Genomic DNA, 7,361 nt, shown 5'->3' on the forward strand with positions numbered 1-7,361 from the left:
CTTGCTAGGTCCATGAAATTGAGCTTACAGTAGTGCAAGTTAGGAAAATCTTGTTTTTAAGGCCTATAAACTGCATAAAACTTTGTGTGTTTGCATATGCATGATATTCAAATAGCTTATGTATGCCTAAAATCCTAGATTATAAAAATAGCATCTGGTGAAAACCTGGATTTTTCAGTTGCTGCTTCTTTTCAGTGACCATTATAGTTCCCGGTGTCCTCCTGTCTTACCTGCGCCGTCTTATTTGCTATCCGTCTTCATCCATTTCCACAAACAAATGAGGGCGGAGAGACAGATGAGGCGTAAAACTCCACTCCCGATCATTCCCTTTCCTCTGCCTCTGTCAGAATCAATAAACACTCATTCAAAGGAGCAGGGCTAAGCAGCTCGTTCATCCTCCTGCGCCTGCTTCCCAAATAGGGGTGGCTTGTTATGTCCCCTCTGAAACCCACAGTGCCAAGCAGAGGTCTTGAACACCGTTAAAGCAACACAGGCACCAGAGAGTGGGGAAATGAATTCACTAGTCATAATGGCACCTGAGTATGTGCTCCAATTTGTCCACTCTGGCATTTTCCAAAGAACGTCTTTTTTTTTCCTTGCCATACAGCGTGTATGTTGTCTTTGTTTTCGTATACTCACCCCAGCCTGTGTCTCCTCAGAGTTTAAATCTGTCCTTGAACATAAACAACCTTCTGGAAATGTCCTAATTTATAGGACATCTTGACAAGCACATACAAAGAAAGTTCTTTCCTTTCAAACAAGGGAACCCTGATTGCTGACTTGTTTGGAGAGAGGACACTGAAGGAGATGCTAGGAAGAGAATCCTTCAGCGAGTCTTCCCAGGAACGTGGATGTCGCCCCCAGATACATTTAGATGTCAGATTGGGGGTCCACGGGAAGCCGGCAAAGAACAGACTTTGAAGGGATCTAGATGCGTGAGTGTCTCACTCTCCTACACTTGAAAGTTACAAGTTTGATATTTTGGGCTTATTCTTCTCATTCTTTTGTTGCCTCCTGTTTGGAGGTTTTTGTTCTTATTTCTCGTGGGTTTTCTGGCTCAAAGAGGAAAGATGTGAAAAATAACATCAGCCTGAACTTGGTAACCTCGACTATATTTTATTGTATTTTTTTTAGTTTGACTTGGCTAAAAGCCATTAGAGCTGCTGTTTATTATCTCAGAACACCATTAATGCTTACTATGTGATTCATTTCCATGCAATTTTTTTAGAGAGGTTTGATTTAGAGCAATGTGTGCATTAGGATGAAAACATCATATAATTATTTACTCAAAAAACAAGAGAGAGGGAGGTTGAAGAGAGCATATCCCATGAGATTTCAGACTGACAGATTAGCAGCAAAAAAAAAACCCTTTTGTCTGGAAAGTAGGAAAATGATCCTAAGAACTCAGCACAATATACCTCTCAACCTGTCAAAGCCAAAGAAGGTGTTTTACATGTGCAAAATGCCCAATTCTCTGCTCGTGTACAACTTAGCCAACTTGGAAATTCGTCTGACTTGGAGAATAACCAAATAGAAAAATAAAACCAATATGATAAATGTATGTTTAATAGGAAAGAAAAAAAACATTGAGTTTTGAGAAGTAGAATTTTGCAACTTCAGAATTTCAAATGCTTATTTAGTCCATTAGCTTATTAGTTACGCATAAGAAAGTGATGACCTATCAATTACAAAATGCAGAGTATTAAAGTGTTAGGAGTAATGAAAACAACAGCTAACAGATCATTTCCTTTTCCAATATACTAAAGGACTGAAAGTCTTTGCTCTGCTTCCTACAATTAGCTGATGTGTCCAGTAGCATCACTGCCATAGAAGGGAAGGAATCTGAGCATTGCAGAGGTTAGGCACCTTGTCAACGATGGCATACGTGAGAAGTTGCAGAATTGGGATTACCTCCAGGTTTGCCCTCCTTAAACTAACTGTTTCGTCTATTGTGTTTACACAGCAGTGCTCTCCAGACGTTGAGATGATTTTGTATCTCACCAATTCACGAGATTTCCCAACTCAACATCATTTTACTCTGTGGACGACACAGCCACAGTGAGATTCGGTTGGGATTTGACCACAAAGCGTCATTTAATATTAAGTTCTTTCTTCCCCTCTCACCTCGCTCTCTTCTTTCTTTCTCATTGCTACCCACCCCTTCTTTCCTCTTTCTTTCCTTCTGTCTCCCTTACTCAAAAAAAAAAAAGAAGAACAATCGTATGGAAACCTATGTGCCAATGTAATAGGACAATACAAACATGCAAAAGATGACATGTTTAAAAGTCTGTGTGATATCAATGATTACACATTACAACAGAACTCCCTTTGAAAAACAATATTAACAAAGCGTTCCCACACTGTGCTTATTATCTTGGCATTCAATGATTGACAAAATCCATTAATGCACCAATAGTCAAGGCATTCTGATGGTCTCTGGATATGCAGAGAAGAACACATCGGTGACCTTTCATCAGAACATATGCTGTAGTATCGTCACGTATAAGCTTGGTGGGAATACCTCTCACTTATTGCCACGGAGTCACTTCCGACTCAGAGGGATCCTGTATGACAGGGATAAACTGCTCTTGTGGGGTTCTGAGATGGTCACTCTTTAGGGAGTGGATGACTGGGGGTTTTGAACTGCTGAACTGAGAGTGGCATAACCACTGCACCACAGGGCGTAAATAAATGTGCATGGGAGAACTGAAAACATTTCACAGGAGCGTGGACATTTCAGATAGGATTTTCCAGGAAGAAGAGAGAAAAAGTCTTCTCAGAAAGGGAAGAGCAAAGGCGTTGTGGGCTCTGCAATTAATGTGTGGGGTGATTACCAAGGGGGTGGTAAGATACAGGGAACAAAATCGGAGGGTCATGGACATGATGCTATGCGACGTGCATGTGATACTAGCTCGTATGCAATTTTTTGTGATGCCATTCAAAACAATTTTCAACCTTCAATAAAGTGCAGGTACAGAACAAATATTGACCTCCCTTTACCACTTTAGTGTTGGTCACCATCCTGAGGATGATCCATCACACTTGAATTCTCCATTCAAGTTTGCCAAGTGTGCTTTGCAACTAACATTTCAAATTCAGAGTCACATGTTGCATTTAGTTGTCATGTTTTTTTAGTGTGCATTGCACAGAGGTTAAGTGCTCAACTGTTAATGGAAATATCCATGGTTTGAGCCCATCACCTGTTCTACCAGAGAAAGATGCTTCTATGAAGATTGCAGCCTGGACTTTCTGTGTGACAATTATCTCTCCTATTGGGTAGCTGAAGAGTTGGAATCAACTGGACAGAAAGGAGGTTAATTTAGTTTTTCTGATCCATCCGTCTGAAACATTCCTCGGTGTTTCCTTGACTTTGATGACATATTGAAGATTGACCCACTGTCACAGAGCTGATTCTGGCTCATAGCGACCTGATAGGACATAGAAGAACTATTTCTTAGGGTTTCGTAGGCTGTAAATCTTTATGGGAGTAGACATCTTTCTCCCATAAAGCAGCTGATGGGTTTGAACTGCTGACCTTGAAGTTAGCATCCAGCTTAGCATCCAGCAACATCAGAGCTCCTTATTGAAGATTAATTTGTAGAATGTTTCTCAATGTAGATGTCTCTAACACTTCTACGTGAGAAAGTTAGGATGCATCACCTTTGTTCAGAGTAGCGATGCCGTGCTTTTCTCAGTTCATTCTATCACGGGGTTTGCAATTTCAATTCATTCCTTTAATGATGATGTTCACTTCGACCACTTGATTAAGAGGGTTTCTGCCAAGTGCCCCCACTATGAAGCTCCTCTTTTGTAAATAATACTATATATTTGGAGGGGGGGATTAATTATAATCTGATACTGTCACTGTTTAGTTTGATGATCAAATGTTTTCAGATTTGATTAAGCAGAGCTCCTTTATACTGGCTGCTGTGTCTTTGTGGTCTGTCCCCCAGCATTCTGTGCTTTGTGTTATAACAAGATGTTCTAGACTAATTTGCACCTCTTCTAATTTATCGCTGGAATCAATCACTTCCCCAAGGGGTTCTGACACCTTCTGATGGGGGTAGTGAGTTGTAAGTTGGGCTGCTAACTCCAAGATCAGCACTTTGAAACCAGCAGCTCGCTGCTCCAGGGAATAAAGATGAGGCTTTCTATTCTGGTAAAGATTTAGTCTTGTAAACCCATATGAATAGTCCCGCTCTGTCCTAGAGGGCTGTTATGAGTCAGAATTGACTCAATGGCCACGTGTTTGCTTTTTGAAAAGGAGACACACACATACATAAAGGCAGGCACACACATACAAACTCACAATATATTATCCATCATAATCTATACAGGCTTTTTATGAATCAGTCCCATTGCTTGATCAAATTCCATATTCCAGCATTTCTTTTAAATTCTCCTACTGGGCATTCAGGAGCCTGGTGACATAGTGGATTATGAGTTGAGCCATTAACTGCAAGGTCGTACATTCAAATCCACCAGCTTCTTCAAGGGAGAAAGATGAGACTTTCTATTCTGGTAGAGATTTACAGTGCTGGAAACTTAGAAACCGCCCATAGGGGCAGTTCTACTCTATCCTATAGGATTTCCATGAGTCAAAATTGACTCATGGGTGAATTTTGTTTTTGTTTTGTTTTGGGCCTTTACATGAAGAGAAAGAGGCTGAACCCTAGTGATAATAATCAGACGTGCAACACATCAGATGTGGAATCAACTTTTAGCTGTTTTGTACAGTGGCGCCAGTGAACGTCATTGCTATACATAGACCATTTCTTGATCTGTCTATTTTAGATATTAAAATGCTAACATGATTGATGAGAATTTACATGATAATTTATATGATCCAAACCTCTTCTGTAACGCATTCTTTTATATAGCCATTTTGTTATCCTTTGTTCAGTGGCTGTGTTGTTAAACCTATGAATATTGTACTCTGCGGAGACAAGTATTTTATCATCATTTCTCTTGTTGACTTTTGGTCCTTATCACAAATAATTTACCCAAAAAAACTCTGATTGTATTAAAACATCTATCAAATTTCTCTTTTCCCCAATTTTTTCTTTCAATGTTCCTGCTTGGATTATTGCTTCATCCAAACACACATATTATCAAACAATTGCTTCCCGCAGATCCTTTCCCTCAACTTCTCTGAATGTATACTGGACAAAATAACTACTTTTAAAGACAGTTGAAAAAAATGGATGATCTTGGCCTTCAAATTTTAATTGATTTTTGAAGCTTTTAAATAATATTAAAATAAATTCTTTCCAGAAATCGTTTGTATAGTACACACATTGTGTATAAATATATACTTATATGTATGTACTGATACTATTAATCCTTAACTTAAAACTAGTCTTTAGTTGAAGCCAGTTGCCTCTGATGAACCATCTTCTTCTCATTGGCTTCCTTCTTGCCAATACCATAGCCAAGGGAGTGACGGGGGGGAAATATTTTGGAGTTAAAAAACAAAAATCCAACTGATTGAAAAGTAATAAAGTCAATGGAGTTTGGAAAGAAGAGTTTATTTAGAAGAGCAAACTCAGGGATTTATGTATGGTAGTCCTAGATCAGTTTATTATTGCTATTTTAACCAAACTTCTCCTTTAAAAATGTGAATCCTTCCTATAATGTTAGTAAGTGGTAAGTTACTCACCCTATTAATAAAAAGAATCTCCTGCTTGTGCCCCTTGAGGTTTTTCCTAGCTCTCAGAGTAGTGGCCTAGAGGCTGAGAAGGTAAAGATAATTGTAATAGGTGGCTGAAAAGGCTCAACCTATTCTGAACAAAGTTTTAAGATTTAAAATGCATTTCAAAGTAAAGTGGTTTTGGTATCAATACAGGCTTTTTATGAATCAGTCCCATTGCTTGATCAAATTCCATATTCCAGCATTTCTTTTAAACTTATAACTGTGGATTCAGTACAAACCCAAAGAAAATAGAAGAGATTCTAATATCACAATAGGTAGTTGGGGATAGGTAGCTGTTCCATCAGGATAGGATAAGAGACAGTGGCTAGGATTTCTACTCCTGTCAAGAGTACCAGAGAAGAGAAGCCTGGTGATCTGCTTCTATGAAGAATGCAGTTGAGAAAACCCCAGGGAGCAGTTCTACTTTAAAACACACAGCATTGCTATGAACTAGGACCAACTCCCAAGCAATGGATTTAGTTTGGCTTGGTCTAAGGCTCCAGATAGTTAACAGTTAGTTTATGTTTTCAGTCTATCTTCCATAATCCCTTTCCTCTCAGATAGCAAGATCTTAGCTCCACTGACATGCTATTTCTTGAATGCACTCAACTTGTTCTTACCTTCAGTCTGTGCACTTGATGTTCCCTCCAAGAACATCCAGCCCCAGGTCACTTGGTGTCTCTTGCATATACTGTAAGGTGCAGCTCAGATGTCATCTTCACAGAAAGATGCACCAATTTAAAATAAGGATTCCTAATTCCAATCCCCACCCCATTCCAGCTAAGCATTCCCAATCGCTTGATTCTGTTTATCTTACCAGCACTTAACTCTTTCTGGAATGATCCTGTGTGTTTATGTCTTGCTGCCTGACTTTGCTGTGAGACTATAGATGTTTGAGAGCAGGGAGTTTGTCTTTTTAATCTTTGTCCCTCCAACTCTTAAAATCTTGCCTGGTCTGTAGAAGGCAATCAATAAAGGTGTGTTAAATGAATAGATGAACTGGAAAGATGATGAATTAAGACACAACTTCAGCCTGCTAGCCCTTGAGGGTGGAGAGAGTCAGAGTAGGGAAAAGCTGAGGTAGTAGGATTTGTCGGGATGGAATAAAAGCTCAAGTTTGTCACTCCATGACAGTAGGAAAGTTCCTGGTTCTATATATCTAAAGAGTGAGGCACAAAAAAGGCACTCAATGAATTCAATATATAGTAGGCATTAATATCATCATTCCTGAGCCAAAGGAAATTTGGCATGCTTAGTGTATACATACACTGCCATTGAGTAGATTGCAACTCATAGTTACCCTATTTGTGCCCCCTAGGCTATAAATCTTTAATGGAGCCCAGAGTCTCCTATTTCTCCCATAGAAAAATGAGTTTGAACCACCAACCTTGAAGTTAGCAGAACAACACTTATCTGCTTTGGGTCAGCATTGAGTTGCTAAGCTCAAGGTCTGGGTTCAAATCCATCAGCCACACCTTAGGAGAACGATGAATCCCTATATAGGATCTATATTAGTCAGAATCAACTGGATGGCAGTGGCTGTGGGGTTTTAGTGTAGTGTGTTTATGAGAAACCCTGGTGGCGCAGGAGTTAAGTGTTTGGCTGGGAAAGGCAGTCGCGATGCATGAGGAAGGGGGTCTACTCTTGTCATGAGGACAGCCTGGAGCCC

The sequence above is a fragment of the Echinops telfairi genome, unplaced genomic scaffold (assembly GCF_000313985.2).
Source record: "Echinops telfairi isolate 266 unplaced genomic scaffold, ASM31398v2 ScPeMD7_23;HRSCAF=83, whole genome shotgun sequence".
Classification (NCBI taxonomy): domain Eukaryota; kingdom Metazoa; phylum Chordata; class Mammalia; order Afrosoricida; family Tenrecidae; genus Echinops; species Echinops telfairi.